This window comes from Protopterus annectens, chromosome 5.part1 (assembly GCF_019279795.1).
Source record: "Protopterus annectens isolate FY-2018-M chromosome 5.part1, PAN1.0, whole genome shotgun sequence".
NCBI classification, from domain to species: domain Eukaryota; kingdom Metazoa; phylum Chordata; order Ceratodontiformes; family Protopteridae; genus Protopterus; species Protopterus annectens.
Window position 1 is genome coordinate 674318213 of NC_056736.1, and position 19647 is coordinate 674337859.

General features: G+C 42.4%; 1 protein-coding gene across 1 annotated transcript in view; it reads right to left on the reverse strand.

The window, feature by feature from the left end:
* LOC122803253 overlaps positions 1-19647 on the reverse strand; it is a 1850609-nt gene that overhangs the window by 1052473 nt on the left and 778489 nt on the right. The window lies entirely within an intron of this gene.

Below are 19647 nucleotides of genomic sequence, written 5' to 3' on the forward strand. Positions count from 1 at the left end.
TGTGCTGAGGAAGTAAAAGAAAATCTCTATGCCTTTTCTTTGATTCTGAGTAATCTTGGCTCTCCCAGTGGAAGTGCTCCCTCATGGTATGCAGGGTTTCCCCAAAAGAATAATCCTCAGGAGGAGAGGCTGAAGGAATGGATTCTTCAGCATCAGAATCCTCATAGGGAGGAACAGAGTATTCCTGTACAGAAGAGGAGTCAGAAGAAATGAAAACCTGATCTGTAGAGAGTCATAGTCCTGTCTCTTGCCTAGGCCTCTTGTCAGAAGAGGGATGGGAACCCCTGATCAAGGTAATAAGGTCTTCGGCCATTTTGAGCATCTGTTTCTTAGGCATGGAAGTTTGTCCTAGAGAATGCTGTACTTGTTTCTTTGTTTTTAAAGCTGCTTTAGTCTTTGCTTTTGAAGCTGAAGTAGGCTTTACATAAAGCTGTGAAGGTCTGAAAACACCCTCAGAAGCCGATGCCTGCTCAGTGGCTCCGGACCCATCTAAGGGAATGATTTCCGAGTGTCCAATACCTTGAGTATCCAGAGGTCTAGCTGGCTCCACATGGCAGTCGTCAGCGGCCTGTGGCAGTGAGGTAGCGGGCATCAGGGGCTGCGAAAGCGCCTCAATGAGAACCGGCGATTGGCTTAGCGGAAGCCTCGTCAGTTTTGGCTCTCGGATGCCTGTCCTTCTCTTTTTCCTTGTGTTTTTTTAGAAACTCCGGTCGGCTGTTCCGACGGCATTATGTAATTGAATTTTCAGCCAAAGTAATAAGCAAAATCAAACCGATGCTTAATAGTGCGTTGGTTGAATCTAGCACAAAACCGACAGCTAGCAACGTTATGATCAGGGTCTAGGCGAGGAATACAGTAAGAATGAAAATCCTTATGAGGTATTTGCTTCCCCACAAGAAATACAATTGTTAACTTTTTCTAACATCGGTCTGGAGCAAGAAAAAAGTTTCCCTAACGGGGTACTTAGCTTTAATGAAGACTTTGGATCTGAAATTAGTCTGTGAAAATCTCAGGAGTCAGCCGACCAGCACTTGCGAACTGCTTTTGCTTCGGGCACCGCGCGGCAAGAAAGACTGAAGAAAATGGCGTCAGCTGCATCTTTTATACCCCCTGGCGCACTGACGTCAGGGAAGAGGCGACAGCAACCGACGCCGGACCTAGACTTTGGAATTCTGGCAGACTGCGGGTAGCCTGCCAGCAGGATAACCCAAGAGTAATGACTGCAACAGTGAAATACTATGAATATCAGGATAATGTAAAAAGTCACACTAAGTAGAAAAGTCAGAATCATGCACTGACTGGAATGACAGTCAAGCAGATCATACAGACATCCGTGTTATGACAGAGGTAGCAACCTAACCAGTTAAGGCAGCACAGCATTCTTATCCATCAGACAGAGAACCTCTTCTAAGTGACAGAACAGTTTTGGTTTGTTAAAAAGGTGTCAACCACCTTTAACATACCTCAAGAAGGTCAGGTGGGAGCAAGGAGACCAATTAGGAGCCACAATCAGAGGTGGTGCTAGTTGTGATCCAAACAGAGTTAATAAGGTACCAGGGTGTGCCTGAAACCACAACATTTTTGACCACCACTGAGCAATAATAAGCCTTGGTTGTTCTACTCTAAACTTTGTAATTAGTTGAAGACTCGGATGGAATGATGTGAAGGTACACAGGAAATGCTACAGACAATGTACAAAAAATGTGCCCACTGTTAACTCTTGTTTGCTCCCTAGCATTTCCAGACTTCTACCATCTGGCAAAGAAGTTGCTGTCCAGGGTGCACTACTTTCACAACTTTATGAATAAATAATAGTCACAAATCCACAGTTTAAGGAAAGGACTGGTAGAGTAGGACAAAGAGTCTACCAGTACACAGACCTTACCTGGGATGCGAACAACTGCAAAGATGATGGCTCTGTTTAAGGCTGTTGCTAGACATGTGCTGCGCAGGGTTAAAAGTGCATATTGCCCTCTTGCCTGGGTACCAAACAGCAGATTGCTTTTAGAGCGAGACTATGAGGTGCTCACCCTCTACAGCTTTCAGGACAAGAACTGTGGGTAGCTCTAAATGATTTACCTTTAACCTTCTATTCAAAGTGGTCCACTTTCCCCTGAATCATGATGGATCCCAAGTAGGCTCTCCATTCCACTAGTGGAGGAGTCGCATCAGAACATGCTACAATGTTTGACTGCAGGAAGGGAGACTCCACAATGTGATTGGTGGGATAATCCTTCAATCCTATGCTTAGCAAAATGAATATGACACCAAAAGACAACTTATGAACAAGTGATGACCACAGGCACCAATACCCCCACTGCAACATCCACATCCTTAGGAACATGAAAGGCACGACTGTGGCCCTAATTAAGCTTAGAAAAATGGCAGGGAGCTCCAATCTTGACTCTCCCCACTACAAAACACTGCCACCCAAGCTTTCAAGGTCATAACTTTCAGGACCCCTCCCAGGCAAGATAAAGTAAAATGAACAGTATGCAACTCTTCTCTGAAGAAGACAATTTTCTGAGACAGGGACAGTAAGAACCTCTTTCTGTTTAAACTGTTCTTAGACTGCAGCCATGCTAATTACCAAGCAATGGACATTATCAAAAGTCCCAGATGTTCTTTCCTTCTGTATGGATCCAAAAACTGATGGCAAAAAAAGGTGTCCACTGTGTCCAAAAAACACCATCCATGTTGATCCCCTTGAGAACAACCATCTGGAAACTGATGTGGAGGACATGTCTATTGAAAGCAATGAGGTCCAAATTATCCTATTAGCCTCACCTCTTAGAATAAGAAAGGGGTAAGAGTAGATGTTCTGACCTCAATCCAGTGTAAGGAGAGCCTCTACTGTCAGTATGACTGTCTTAAAAGCTTTACAGTGATGGATTTCTGGGTGAGGACCTACATGTTGGTCCATGACCATGTCATGGCCACACTAGCTCTCTGAGATTACTCTAAGTTAGTCAGAATTCAAAGGACCCAGACAGCCATGTAGTGCAGTCAGGGCTGTGACTGCCAAACCAGCAGGGTCACCTTCCTGGAGGGCTTAGTCAACACAGCAGAGTAAAGTTAATGCTGCTTGACTCTTAAAGGTCCCCTCTACATCTTTGGTGGCTGTTCTAGCCAAGATGAAGAAATTACATGCTGGGGGTGGGTTACACTGTCCTTTCACAATGCAAAACATTTCTGTTTGGAAATATTCAACCATCTCTAGGTAGCCCACCCAAAGAGGGCTTCCTCCAAAGAAAGGGACCATCAAGGATTGGCTATATAAGCATATATTTTAAACAGGATAACTTTTGAGCTATGCCATCGTATACAGCAAAGTACACCTAGGTATAGCATCAGCACAGTCTAAGCTGCATTAAGCTACATTAATGTCCACAGAACAGGAATTAAGGGTCCTGACCATCTTTTCCCTGACTCCTGAAAAAGGGAGGGTTGAAAATTGTTCCCAGTGTCTGTCTACTAGGATGGAGCAGAATCTGGACAGGTGAGACAGATAAAATGACCTAAGCCACAATGTGGAAAAGAACACCATGTTCAAATTTTCCAAACCATTAAATACATCAAGAAGTAAGGTGGACAGACACTGGTTTATGGCACATATGCTGGACTGAACAGATCAGTCAAGAGCCAGCTCCAAGATGCTTTGAACAATTTTTACTGCAGTCACCTGGCAGCTTGTACACTGAATCCACCTTATTGGGAGAACATGGAGTGAATGGTACTTTGATGTTACTAGACTTCAAAGATGACAAATGAGCAAAGACTCAAGTGAATGAGTGTGAGGGAGACGGTGAGTGAGCGAGCGTGTGCAAGTGAGGGAGAGAGTGAGTGAGAGATTGACAGAGACTCAGAGAGGAGGTGAGAGGGAGAGACGGAAAGAGAGCGAGAGAGACAGCGAGAGAGCCAGAGAGACAGCGAGAGAGCCAGAGAGACAGCGAGAGAGCCAGAGAGACAGCGAGAGAGCCAGAGAGACAGCGAGAGAGCCAGAGAGACAGCGAGAGAGCCAGAGAGACAGCGAGAGAGCCAGAGAGACAGCGAGAGAGCCAGAGAGACAGCGAGAGAGCCAGAGAGACAGCGAGAGAGCCAGAGAGACAGCGAGAGAGCCAGAGAGACAGCGAGAGAGCCAGAGAGACAGCGAGAGAGACAGCGAGAGAGAGAGAGACAGCGAGAGAGAGAGAGACAGCGAGAGAGACAGAGAGACAGCGAGAGACAGAGACAGCGAGAGACAGAGACAGCGAGAGAGAGAGAGACAGCGAGAGAGAGACAGAGAGAGACAGCAAGAGAGAGAGAGAGACAGAGAGAAAGAGTGAGAGGGAGAGAGACCGACTGAGAGACAGACTGACAGAGAGACAGACTGACAGAGATTGAGAGAGACACTGAGAGACTCAGAGAGAGAGAGAGACACTGAGTGAAAGAGAGAGAAAGTGAGTGAGAGTGAGTGAGCAAGAGAGAGAGAGAGTGAGCAAGAGAGAGAGAGAGTGAGCAAGAGAGAGAGAGAGTGAGCAAGAGAGAGAGAGCGAACGAGAGAGCAAGAGAGAGAGCGAGTGAGCAAGAGAGAGAGAGTGAGCAAGAGAGAGAGAGAGTGAGCAAGAGAGAGAGAGTGAGCAAGAGAGAGAGAGTGAGCAAGAGAGAGAGAGTGAGCAAGAGAGAGAGTGAGCAAGAGAGTGAGAGTGAGCAAGAGAGTGAGAGTGAGCAAGAGAGTGAGAGTGAGCAAGAGAGTGAGAGTGAGCAAGAGAGTGAGAGTGAGCAAGAGAGTGAGACTGAGTGAGTGAGCAAGAGAGTGCGAGTGATTGAACGAGAGAGGGAATGAGTGAGTGAGCAAGAGAAAGAGTCTGAGTGTGCGAGAGAAAGAGTCTGAGTGAGCGAGAGATAGTGAGTCTGAGAGAGAGACAGAGCGCGAGTCTGAGTGAGTGAGAGCGCGAGACAGAGAGAGAGTGAGTGAGAGTGAGTCTGAGTGAGAGAGAGAGAGAGAGAGCACCTGAGTGAGAGAGTCAGAGAGAGAGAGAGTGAGAGTGATGACCTATGGTACCACCATTTATCATCAGCTTCCCCATTCACTCATTTAAACATTTCTGTGGAGAAGACAAGAACCATAGGTTAGACCACTGAGAATTTCATAAGCCTAAGAATTTCTCAAGAGGAGGATGGGTTTGTCCAGAGGAAAGAAGCGGCGAGGGGAAGCCTTATTTTCCTTATCTTGCGATGAAATAAGGAACTCTGGATCCTCAGAGTCCTAGTCCAAAAACATAGCACGAGGAAAACCCCCTCCTAACCCTAACTTAAGGATGGGTGGGGCCATCCTTATCTGATGCGAAAGGTTATAAACATACAACAGTGGAGATGGAGAACTTCAGCACTTTGGACCATACCTGCAGGAGGTATACAGACAGGAGAGGCCTGTATGTTGTCCTGTGAGGGTATCATTCCATGTCCCCGAAGGATGCATTCCCACACAAGTGAGGACATATTCCACCCATCAAACAACATGCTGATATCAAGGGCCTGATCTATGAGGTGTGGTACAAAATATGGATCCCTCTTACTGGGGGCTACTGGTCTTTGACTAGGAAGAAAAATGTTTGGTTTCAAATTCAGCCACAGAGAACCTGCCTGAGAACTTACAGAACTACTGCTCAGATCAGTTACTGGGGGATAATTGTTGCTTATACCGTAAGGGACACATCCCAAAAGTGGTTCTCTCTCTCAGGCTCAAAGGAAGTTAGTATGCAAGTAGTCTAGGAGGCCACTAAGGAATGTAGCCCACTATCCTAACTGTCCCAGAGCACTATGTGATTAAGTGATTTGCTCAAAGTCACACAGTAGGTAAACAGCAACTGAGGGAATTAGAACCTTGACAACTTGAAGCAGCTCACTGCCTTAATCCCCTAGGTTACCTGTCAAGCTTAATGGTTCTACTGGGATTGAACCCAGAATATTCATAGTGTGAAGCAGATGTGATAACCACTACATTATGGAACCTACTCACAGATCCATTGTTATATACTAGATTAAAGATGGGTGAGAACTCATTTTCATTAGGCAAGGGGGAGATGGTGACAAAGTTATCTAGACAAAGGACATACTCCCAGGATGATGCAAAATGGTGTTTGCCATTCATATCCTTTGCTTTCTCACAATACTCCTCCCTTGGATAGCATGAGAGATCATCCTGTCATTCTTGTGCTGGGCACTCTCAAGATGATAGCAATGTCTGGAGACATGAATCAGGACTGTGGCTTCAAGCTCATATGCTTTTAAGTGGCCAAGAAGAAACCATTTCACCTGTGGCGTCTATTCATGCCCTTTCCCTAGACAGCAGAAGCAATGCCAAAACAAGTTGTTTGTGATGCAGCAGCCACAAAGAGCACCATGATGGCTTCTACATTCTAGCTAATGAACACTGGTTCTTTTCCACAATAAGCATCAAGATTAGAATGAAGCAACAGCAAAGAACAGCAGGGATAGGAGAATAGGCATAGTTGCAAGTATATAACAGGCTCCAAGTCCTGCGCCAGCAGCAGGAGTGTACAGTTCTGAAAAACAGCCAAGGTGAAATTAGCATAATCTAAGAGTAATGCATGGATCTTATGCCGCTGGGGTGAGGGTGGGGTGTAAAAGTGTACAGATTATATTATACATAGAATTAAGATATTTTCTCTTATTTTTACAAGGACTGATGTCTAGATTAACATCCTTTGTTTAAGCTATAAACAAGTGTTTTTTATAAGCAGGTATGCTTGGGAAATAAGACCAAATGTTGAAAGCCATGAAAAACGCCAAGCTACCAACATCTGCAAAGATTTGCAAATGTTCAGTGGAAGTCAATAAGTCTGCTGCTAAGGCAGCTACAATCTGTTTGTAGTGAAATTTACAAAGATTCACTGCCAACAACTTTTACATGAAGAAAGGCTGTCTGTAGGTCCAAGCAATTAACCTTGAGAGTATTGAGCATTCTTTGTGGAGGGAAATTCAAAAATTGAAGGTACAATAAGCAAGTTCAGTGAAAAATAAAGTATGAAATTATGCAATGTGAATAAGAGAAAGGAGCAGAATACTAAACTGTAGCAGTCACTTTAGCATGGTCAATTACAATTTTAGGTTAGGTAATGCATGTGAGTGCAGCTGTCAAATTTGGGACAACTGTTCCTATCTGAAGGTTAAACTTCATTTTTTGAAGATGTACACAGTTTTTTGTGTTTGTTCTAAGTTAATAGGGGATAGGGTGTTTTGAAAATGCATTTTACTTTTTAAGGGTTTTCATTAAAACAAAGAGTCTTGAAAAATGTTGCACAGGTTCAAATGGGGATAAGAAACAACTGTAGAAAACAAATCAGCATGCCAAACAGCCTGTGCATGTAACACGAAAGCTGGACATATTATATTCAAAAAAACTGACATGTACAACAGGTGGGAACAACAAACAGTTTTTTTATCATAATGGGTACACTATCAATATTACCTTGGAATATAAATGACCTTTATATAGATAAAAAGGAAGGAGTACTGAATTATACTAAGTGCAGAGTGCAAATAACAATGCTTCGGAAGACACATTTGCAAAGGGAAGCATGCGAATTTGGCAAAAAGGATTTCAGGATGGATATTCAGTTAAATACCAGGAACAAAGTAAAACAGGAACTATACTAATTGCTATAGGGGATCCCATAGTTACAGAAGAGGAAGAAAAGAAAATAATGTTGGATTTGTGGTAGTAAGTGAAGAGGATTACATTGGCATATACATTTGATTGAAAGCATTGACAAACATCCAATAACTTTTTCAGATAATGCACCAATAAAAAAGTGAGATACAAGTGCAGGGCAATGAAGTTAAAACAACACACTATCCCTTTCCCATCTACCTGTTAGAGAGAGGGAATTTAAGGAATGGGTAGAAGAAATTATTTGAGAGTTACGAAAGACAAATATTTTCAGATGTTATATCTAGTAAGTGGGATAAAATGAAAATGTTGTATAAAATACGTTAGAATAAAAGAAATATATGGTTAAGAAGTAATAGGAATTACTTAGAAGGGCTGACAAAGTTGAGTGTTGGAGAAAAGCAGAGTGCTAAAAAGAAAAAAAAGGAAGCGTCTGGATAATATGCAAGAGTTTAGAAACATTGCTATTAAGCAACTATTTTGATAACTCCAGAGAACAAAAACTTTTAGCGCAACTTAGGGACCAGAAAGTAGAAAGGGTGTTGCCAAGCTATGGAGGCCTATAACAAGAAAAATTCATGAGAGATCTTCTACAGGTTTTAGAAATGTGTGAAAATCTACAAAGAAAATATTTATGGAAGACTTAATTATGCCATGGTTAGAGGGAGACTAGTCTCAACAACTAGCAATTAAGGTAGGAGGGAATGAGATAAAAATGGTGATGTATAATAAATCTTCAGGAAAGTCTCCAACTACAGATTATATTCCTGTAGAAGTCTGGAAGGAAGAAAGTGATAAAGATCTAGAAAATTTTGTTTAACAGTATTTTAAAAGGAGGTGATACACCAATATCCTGGAATAAAGCCGTGGTAGTTGTATTACCCAAAGATGGTAAAAACTAATCAGACCTAGCTTCATATGGCTTCAAATCATATCTATACTGTCTAAAAGAATGGCAAAGGTGTTGCCAAAATTGATAAGAATCAGTGTAGTTTTGTAGAGGGGAGGCAAACATTTGACAACATTAACAGAGCAACGATGATCCACAGGGAAGCAAAATGCAAGAAAAATATTGTGGTTGTTAGTGGGTGTTGATGATTAAGCATGAAACAGAGTAAAATGGGATTCTATGCAAATGGAAATGGAAGCATTTACATTCCCTGATAAAATAAGGTTAAAAAGGAGAATATCTGAAGGATTGGAGGCAAGAAATAAAGTTAGAGGGCTCCTCTTTGATAAGTTATGCTTGAACAGCGGAACTGGAGAGGGGTGTCCTCTCCCCCTTTATTTGTTTTACATTTACAGCCATTGTCAAAGAAAATAAGAGACTCAGAAATGCAAGGATATAACTGTTATGATAATCAAGGAAATGGTTTTATTTGAAGATATTACATTGCACCTAGTAAATCAAGAAAAAAAAAAAGACATCAGTGCTGTAGAACATTCCGAGACAGATTCAAGTCTTTTTGGAAAGCAAAATGAATGAAAACAAAAAGGCTATAGCTATAAATTATGTAATCTAGACTAAAAATTGATTCAGCAATACCCATAATTAAGGAGACACGATAAGATGAAGTATTTAGGAGTATGGATTAAAAAGGCTTCTGTTATGGAAACAGAGAGACTAAAAATATAATACAAAAACAGAGAAATCTAAAGTTCTTGTTTATGGAACTGGATAGCAAAATACAAGCAATGAAAATAGCTTCAGTCCCTTAAAATATACATGAACTGTTTATACAATTATTAACCAGAGGAGAAGTTGTGGACAATAATAAAGAGCTGAAGGACTTTCCTTGGGTGGGGAAGAGGGCAAGCATTAAGTGGGATAAGTTGACCCTTCCAAAAGAAGGAAGTGGTTTAAAATTACCCAGTTTGAAAGGGTATTTTAAAGCTCACAGTTAAGGCTCACATACATAACACAAGAAGAATGTTATAATTTAACTCATTCACTCCGGAGCAGCTCAGGAAAAGCTGCCTGCTTAATTCCACCATAGGAAGAACAGTGCAGCCTGAGCTCATTTTCAGAAAATCCATTTGTAATACCATACAGAAAACAAATGTTCATAACTCTAACTATAAAAGCTAGACTAAAAATGTAAACACGAAAGTTGTTCAGCAGACACTGACCTTTCCAACAGTGTAAATGTTGATAGTGTATATCAAAGTCATTATTAAATATTTGGCAAGGAATGCTGATATTGTGCACATTTTTTACCTTTTTGGAAAAACAAAGCATAATATCTTGGTCAATGTACCATGCAGACCCATACAATTTGAATGTAATTTGTTAGTATGAATGTCAGCTTTAAAATGATACCTTAACCATTACTGTGTGATGTTCCTTTCTTGAGATATTCACAGGAATATGATTAATATATTATTTTTCATAATTGATAAATAAACAAAGCATAATATCTCATCACCTGTAACAGACAGAGCCTACATATCAGTGTAGAAGTTGTGCATCTGAATGTCAGCTTCAAAATGATGCATCATTTGTGTGTTCACCATGCTCCCTTGCAAAGATATGGGCATAATAATGAAAAGTATTGTAAATGTATACTTTTCATAATCGTACAAGACTAAACAAACTGATATCTGTACATGTGTAGAGTGCACAGACACAGTTCTTTTACCATGTTGTAAGGAGTAGCACTGTCTTCAAAATGAGGTATTACTTGGCACACTGACATGCTCCCTTGCAAAGTTATTTACCAAAATATGAAAAAAAAAATCATAATTTCCATAACCTAATTCCAAACAAACTTTGATATCTGCACATGTCCAACATACAGGCACAATTCTTTTACCATGTTGGAACCAACAATACTGTCTTCAAAATGAGGTATTACTTGGCACAAGCAGATGCTCCCTTGCAAAGTTATCTACCAAAATATGAAAAAAAATCATAATTTTCATAACCCATGTTCATAGGTTCATAGGTTCATACTAGGCTATCTGCCCTAGGGCAATTTATAAGCCTAGCCAGAACATGTTTGGCTTTCGCCACCCATTTTAAATTTATTTTGCTATGCCCTTTTTCGAGGTTAGTATACTGTGCCTCTGTCTAACAGTGACACAGAAGTGATACCCGGAGTAAACCTACGATCTCCCATCCACTCATCAAGATTCCTCTTGAAGGGAGTCAATGAGGGACTCTGCCTAACCTGGACTGGGATTTTATTCCAGAGTGAAGGGAGCCTCTGGGTTATGAATCTGTCCCTCCAGCATGCCCTATTTATTTCAGTGCTGAGGTTCAAGTCTCGAGCCAGTAGCTCGATGGGATTTGGATTTTCTGAGGTGCAGCATGTCCATTAATTCCGGGTTGGACATGGCTTTATACGTCAGGCACAGATCGCCTCTGAACAGGCGGTATGCCACTGAGTAGAGCTGGAGTTTCTTTAACCGGGCAGCATATGGCATCTGTTTGAGCCCCTTTGATCCTCTTGGTGAGGTACTTTTGGGGTCTTTCTGGTTGCTGCAGGTGTCTGGTAAGGTACATCCCAAAATATGAAAATAAATCATAATTTCCATAACCTAAGTCCGAAACAAACATTGATATCTGCACATGTGTACAACATACAGGCCCAATTCTTTTACATGTTGGATCTATCAGTACTATACATATACACATACAATACATATTAGATTGTACATGCTAGCACTTTCGTGAAACAGTTGTTCTTTCTCAGCATCTTCACCAGCTTCTTACCACAGTTACTTGCCAAACTCATAAAAATATATTTTACACAACACATTTCAAAATAGAGTTTTACTTACCATACTGGTCCCTACTTGGTCATGGGTGTTTTCCATTCTTCTCACAAGCTGCATATTGCCAATCCTGCATAGCTCTCCTCATGCCATTGTAGAGGTCAGTCAAGAACAAGGCAATGCCTTCCTCAGTTAGGTGAATGCCATCCCTTCTGAACAGGTGAACATCTTTTGTGGTGATGGTGTCAGGACAGATTGTAGATCCACCGACCCTGTGTATGTAGATCCACCGACCCTGTGTATCAAGCCATGCATGAACCCATTCTGTAAATGTCTGGCCTTGTGCACTGCCCATTGACAGTTTGCTGTTTTCCACATCTGTCAAGGAATTATGTCAGACAACACAAAATGACAACGTGGCCACCACTACTGCAGGTGTTCAAAAATTGCTCCGATTAGAAACCGCAGCCTTCCGAGTGGTTGACTGATGACATCATTCCCTCACTTTTCGTTCTGCTGCTCGTGAAGCCATGTCAGTGTCAGAAGGTGGAAGAACCTGCACAGGAAAGAAAATGCAAACAAACAGATTACTACTGACGTTTGACAGTTGTATTGGAAGACTACATATATGTGTATCATATGCATTACCTGGTTAGCCCATCCATATCTTCCATCCTATCCACAGGGGCAGTATTCTTTGCATTAGGTACACAAGTGGTGAGGATGTTGCAGAGGTACATACCTACTACCCTTGAAAACACCAAATTACACACAATGACCGACAAGGGGGCACAGAAGGGGCACATGTAATTGGAAAAAGCAGGCTAAGGACCGCCACTACACTAATATGTGGAGGACAGGCATGGGGCTTCTGGTCGTGGGTGTCTGAAGTGTCCCATACCTTTGCTGGCTACCCAGTCAGACTGCTGGTAGCATCAATGACTCCACAGTGCATGCATTGCCAGTACTATGCCCTACCTCTGCCTTTTCCATTCACATGTGTCCTTTTGGCAATGGCCATAAGGAGTGAAAGGGGGGAGGTAATGTAAACCCTCTTGCCCTGACCTACATACATTTACTACCCTAACCTACATACATTTCAGCACCATCTATCAACTGGATATGGGCACTGGGTGCTGATTTGTCTAAACACAGGCTAAACTCTTGGCTAGGCTTACAAGGGCCTCATGGGTCAATAGCCTAGTAACCTCCTATGATGCCATGACTACAAGCTAGGAGCAGTCTGAATCCCTGCAGGAAGGTTTGTCTCAAATAAATAACTAGTGCCCAAATCATGGACAAAGTAAATGCCAAAAAATGCATTATTGTATCCTTTGATAAATCATCTAACCCAAGGAAAGTACAGTTTTGTACCTACCATAAATGTAGATGTTCGAAGATCCACATTGCTGCAGTCCTTACACTTGGGTAGTCCGCTGTCCTCGGTCGGCCCAAATATCAAAGTATAAGGCTGACGTCGGTCAAGGCGCATTTGACTGACATCAGGACGTCAGGGTACAAATGCGCATGACCGACGTCATATCCTCAGTCTTTTCTTGCCCCAGATGTCAGAAGACCCTAAAAATAAAGGTCAAAACCAAAAGACAGCAAACAAACAACCAACCACCCTTGCACTAATTATATGTACAATATATACAATATACACAATATTTACAACCCAACCCACACAACCACCTCTAACTACAGAGGGAAGGAGGGAGGGTAAATTGGACTGCAGCAATGTGGATCTTGAACATCTACATTTATGGTAGGTACAAAACTGTACTATGTTCTTCATCTCACATTGCTGCAGTCCTTACACTTGGGTAGAATCCCAAAGCAGAGGTAAGGGAGGATGGCCAAACTATAAGGAAGCAGGAGCTGCCAAAATGCCCTGCAAAACAGCAGTGGCAAAACCAGCCCTGGATTTAGAGTAAAGTGGAAGGTGATAATGCCTAGAGAAAGTATGCACTGAACTCCAAGTAGCTGCCTCCAAAATATCCTTGGTTGCCACCCCCCTCAAAAAAGCTGTCGAAGTGGCAGTAGCCCTAGTGGAATGAGGCCTAATCCCAGCTGGAATCTCCTTGCCATGATGGGAATAACAGAAAGCAATGCAAAACCCAATCCACTTAGAAATAGTTTGTTTTGACACAGGCTTGCCCTGAGAACTCAAAGCAAAAGAAACAAATAACTGCTGAGACTGCCTGAACCCTTTAGTTCTGTCCAAATAATATCGCAACTGCCTGTGTACATCTAAAGTGTGCAAAATCTTTTCCCCTTTATTTTGGGGATTTGCATAAAAAGTAGGCAAATGAATAGTTTGGTTTAAAGCCACACTAGAAACCACTTTAGGCATAAAGGAAGGATTAGTATGTAAAGATACCCTATCCTTATGGAAAATTAAGAAAGGCTCAACCGCCATAAGGGCCTGTAATTCAGAAACCCTTCTTGCAGAGGTAATGGCCAACAAAAGGCAGTCTTCCATGATAAATATTTCAACTCAGTAGTAGCTGCAGGCTCAAAAGGTTGTAGAGTGAGTTTCTCCAACACAAAATTGAGATCCCAAGCAGGAGTAGGAGCTCTATGGGGGTCTTATATTCTTTGCCCCTCTAAGAAATTGCTTGAACAAAGGATGAGAAAACAATGGTGGGTCACAGTCATAGTGAGCTGAAATTGCTGCAGCATGAACCTTAATAGAAGAGAAGGACAAACCTTTGTCCAATAACTCAGTAAGATATTGAAGAGCCACACTTAAATTAGGCTCAGAAACATCAAAATCCTTTGCTGCACTCCAAAATAAAAATCTCTTCCATTTATCTGCGTACACTTTCCTTGTACTAGGCCTTCTAGCTTCCAAAATCACATTCAAAACTTGTTGTGGAAGTTGAGACCCTCTATGGTTCAAAACAGAATATGCCAGGCTGTTAGGTGAAGAGAGTGAAGTTTGACATTGAGCAAATGACTGTCCTCCTGGGACAACAGATGTGGAATCGAAGGCAAAGGCCATGGAGGCTTCCGTACCAGACTTCTCAGTAATGGGTACCAGTGCTGTCGAGGCCAATCTGGAGCTATTAAAATCATCCTTGGCTTGTCCTGTCTGACCTTTAGAAGTACCTTTGGGAGGAGAGGCAGAGGTGGAAAGGCATACACATGAAGATTGCTCCAATTGAAAGAAAGAGCATCCACTTTCCAAGCTGTGGGATGAAACCTTTTCGTGCAAAACTTTGACAGCTGATGGTTTAGTGGAGAAGCGAACAGATCTATGTCTGGAGTTCCCCATGACACTGTCAATTTCTGAAATACATGAGGATCCAATTTCCACTCGTGGGGATCCATAATTGCCTGCTCAACACATCTGCTAAGGAGTTCTGTGCTCCCGGCAGAAACCTTGCCTGAAGATTGAGCTGTAAACTGAGAGCAGTCTCCCACAGAATCATTGCTTGTCTGCATAGAGGATAAGAATGTGTTCCCCCTTGCTTGTTGATGTACCACATGACAGTTGTGTTGTCTGTTAGAATCAACACCTGCCCTGGAAGAAGTAAATCCTTGAAAGCTATTAATGCAAACTGGACTGCTAACATCTCCTTCAGGTTGATATGTAGATGTTGTAGTCTGGCAGGCCACTTGTCTTGTATCCACTTTCCATTTAGATGAGCTCCCCAAGCTTTGTCTGAGGCATCTGTCGTTAAAATCTGACTCGCCTCTGGCCGGGTCACAGAGAGTCCCTTGTTTAGGTGACATTCCTGAGCCCACCACAAAAATTCCTTTTGAATGCAAGGTATTATTTGAATGACAGTGTCCAGATCCTGGCAGTGCTGTGTCCATACATTTTGAGATACCATTGCAGCTTCCTCATATGCAGTTTGGCATTGGGAAGCACCAGAATACAAGATGCCATGAACCCTAAGGCTTGAAGGACTGTCCTTGCAGTCAGCCCGGACTGATGAGATAGTTGATGGAAGTAAAGGGAAAGATTCTTTTGTTTGTCCGGGGTCAAAACCCCATCTGGGATGCTGTATTCAGTCTTACACCCAGAAAGCACATGTCCTGAGAGGGTACTAGACTGGACTTTATTTCGTTCACAGAATACCCCAGGCATCTTAGCACTGCTATCACATATTCCAAATGATGAAGAAGCTCTTCCCTTCCTTGAGCCAGAATCAGGCAATCGTCCAAATAAGGATAGATCTGTATTCCTTTTAGCCTGAAGAAAGCTATCACTGGAGCCAGAACTTTCGTGAACACTCTGGGCGCAGCAGATAAGCCAAAGGGCAATGCAGAGAACTGATAGTGAGAAGTCCCAGCTCGAAAACGCAGATACTTCCTGCAACTTAGTCTGATAGGAACATGAAGGTAAGCCTCCTTGAGATCCAAAGTTACCATCCAATGATCTTTGCCCAGCAGAGGTAAAAGCTGTTGTAACGTCAACATTTTGAACTTGGGAATGTCCAGATAAGTGTTGAGGATAGATAAATCCAAAATTGGTCTCCACGTGTTCCCCTTCTTTGGTACTAGGAACAGGCGAGAATAAAATCCTAGGCCCACTTCTGGCATAGGGACCGGCTGTATGGCCCCTAGTTGAAGTAACAGAGAAATTTGTTTGTGAGCCTCTATTCTTTGTTGAGGAGGAACGTCTGGCATGCCTCTGAAAGGAGGCAAGGTATGGAAATAAAACCTGTAACCGTGGTGTATGATATCCAATACCCATCTGTCTTGGGTAATTAAACTCCAATTTTCTTTGAAAAGTGCCAACCTTCCTCCCAAAGGTGCTGCCAGACGAGAAGGCTCTGGCAGCTGAAAAGGTAGGTCATTGGGTCTGTTTACGAAAGGACTGACCCCTGCCCTCACCCGAAGACTGTGCAGGTGAACTCCCTGTTCTAGGCCTAAAAGAGCCCTGAGCTCTGCCCCTACCACGTCTAGACCTACCCCTAGACTGGGAATCATAAGAAGGATACGTCCACCCCTTGGTAGGCCAATTTCTACTAAACTTCGGAGGCTGAACCTGCAAAAAATCTTTAACAGTCTGCATAGACTTAGCCTTGTCTTCCATTTTCTTTAAGACTGCCTCAACAGGAGAACCAAACAACATATCAGATTGTAAAGGAGCATCTAAAATCCTTGTTTTAACATGGTCAGATAAATTTTGATCCCTCAGCCAGGCGTGCCTGCGAAGAACTGACCCAGTGGCAGCCACCCTAGATGAGGCCTGTACAGCATCAAAACCACATTGCAAAGAATGCTTACCCACCTGTTCAGAAACATGTACTAAATCTTGTAACTCTTTACAATCAATACCTTCCGCCAGAGCATCAACCTTAGACTTCAATTGTGAAAGGAGATAGTTTTGGTATTTCAACATGTGAAACTGGCAATTCAAAGCCCTCATAGCTAGAGTGGAAGAAGTATAAACTTTCTTTCCCCATCTATCCAAGGACCTGGCCTCTATCTGCAGGAACCGGATTCTTGACAACAGAAGCCTTAACACCTTTAGGCCCCTGGCTAACAGTTTCTGGGTCTGCCCTAGGACTCTTAAAAAGATACTTATGAGCTTCAGGCACCCTGTAATACCTATCCGGTTTAACAGGAGCAGGAGGCAAAGAATCAGGATTAAGAGAAGCCTCTGTAAAAACATCTTCCACTACATCCAAAACAGGAGGTATAGCCAAAGGCCTATGCTGGGGTAAAAACAAAAATTCCCTAAGCCTTTTCCTGGAATCAGAGAAGTCCTGACCTTCCCACTTAAAATGCTCCCTCATGGAATGAAGAGTTTCTGAAAAAGAAAAATCCTCAGGAGGAGAAGCAGGAGGAGTAGAATCATCCACATCAGAATCAGAATAAGGAGAGTACTCCTGCAAGTCTTCAGCCGAAGACTCTGAAACATCCGAAGCCTGCTCAAAACTCCCTAGCTCAGGCTCCACCCTAGGTCTCTTATCAGGAGGGTGCAAAGAACCCCTAATCAAAGTAATCAAATCTTCTGCCATTTTAAGCATATGCTTCTTGGGCACAGTTCCAGAAGAACTAGGGATGACACCAACTGAAGCTAAACCTGGCCTGCCTCTAGGAGAAGCCTTGGAAACAGAAGGAGAGGGCCTAACCACCCTAGGCAGGGAGGGGAGTATAGTAACCTGAGAAGCCCCATCACCCTGACCTGCCTCCTGAGAGGCCACATCCTGCAATAACAAAGTCTCTCCCTGGGATCCCAAAGAAACCTCCGGTGGAACCACCGGCTCCACCGACACCTCTAAAGAACCGGCCTCTGGTACGGACGGTTCTTCTAGCCTAGGCTTCACTGCTTTGTCCTTGCGCTGGTTGCAAGAAGCGGGCGTCGGAGCAGCCGACGGCATTTTATAATTGCACCGCTTCGAAGACTAACCTGGCACAATCTAATCTCCTCTTTATAGTGCGCTTATTGAATCTAGCACAAGAGCGACACCCAACAACGTCGTGCTCAGGCCCTAAACAAGGAATACACAAAGTATGATAATCTCTATGCGGTATCTGTTTCCCACAAGAAATACAATTATTCACTTTTTCTGACATCCGTAAACCACTGAGGCAAGAAAAACTAAAATATTCCCAACGGGGTACTTAGCCAACTTTGACTCGGTCTGAAACTCCAAAATCGAAAAATTTCAGAACGCCAACCGGCACTTGCAATACTGCTTCTGCATCGGACCATGCGGCAAAAAAGACTGAGGATATGACGTCGGTCATGCGCATTTGTACCCTGACGTCCTGATGTCAGTCAAATGCGCCTTGACCGACATCAGCCTTATACTTTGATATTCGGGCCGACCGAGGACAGCGGACTACCCAAGTGTAAGGACTGCAGCAATGTGAGATGAAGAACATCTAGCACATTGACCATAGACCCCATAAGAGTTGACCCAGTTGTTTGGTATTTGATTTGAGAACTTGCGTGGACAGTGACCTAACCGTCGACCAACTTGTATCTTTTCTTGTAAAAAGTCCTTCTATACTGCACAGCTTAGAAATAAACGGGCTGTGTCTACATCTAGGGATGTCATTCTCCCCATTTATATGCATATTGGTCTCTTTTGCCAACTATCTAACCACAATGAGGACTTTATATCATTTTTAGAATTTGTTTGATACACAGTAAAGAAACTGGTGTGGGATGGCTTGAAATTACTCCATGTAGACAAAAACCCAGATCTGGCTTATGCATTCATCAATGTGATAACGACCTCTACTTATGTGAATAACAGTGACAGCTGCTGAGAGTTTAACCTGAAAAGTGATAATGACTCAGTGCTATAGTGGAACTGCAGTTACTGTTAATGTGATAATGAGCTGCATTAAATCACTTGAAAGTTATACATGCTCAGACACAGGTGATAATTGCTGCACATAACCTGTTGAGTTGACATTCATTATAATTCAGTATAAATAGTACAACACTTGGATATTACTGAGCCCTTCCTCCCACCTATGTCATAAAGCCAGGAAAAATTCCCAAAATATATAGTAGCTACATGCTGGTAGTACTCTGCAAGTAATAACCTTTACCTGCCTCAGGCATATACTGAGTATAATCAGAAATACAATAACACAATGAGAAATGTCTAACTTATATGGTTCATCCATGTAAGAATTAGTCCAGAATGTAGTAATTCATGTAATCTCACCTAACCATCCCTCTGGTTACAATAAGACACAGGTGAAAAAGGTAGAAATATTATCCAAAATACTGGTTGAGCAATGCTAAAATCAGCAGTAAAATATATTTAACTAAGCCTCTCATACCACCCCAACATTATTCAACAGAAAGAAAGACTGAATCAGAATGTACGTGCAGAACAGTTAGATATATTTATCAGCACTCTTTGTTATGCATCATTCCAACGTTTCTTCAGACAGAACTAGCATCAGTTTTCCTCAATAAAGTATGTGCATATTGTTAACAGGTAATAAATGATTCCTGAAAGATGGATACATAAACAAAAAACGATAACAATGACTAAAACCTATGCTTGTTACAACACATCTGTACTGCAATATTCTAGCAAATAGATCAGCTGAGAGAATGTTGAAATATGCACAATCACCAAAATGAAACGTTTTGCCAAAAAACACATCAATTGCATTTCCTAGTATGTGCAACCAAAAAAATTAAGCAGTCACCCAAGCGATCCCTTGAATAAAATGTTGATATATGCACCCGGACCACTGAAAGTGCTTCATTCTGCCCACCGCACCACTGAAACCTCAGCAATAAAATATTAAGCCTCTCA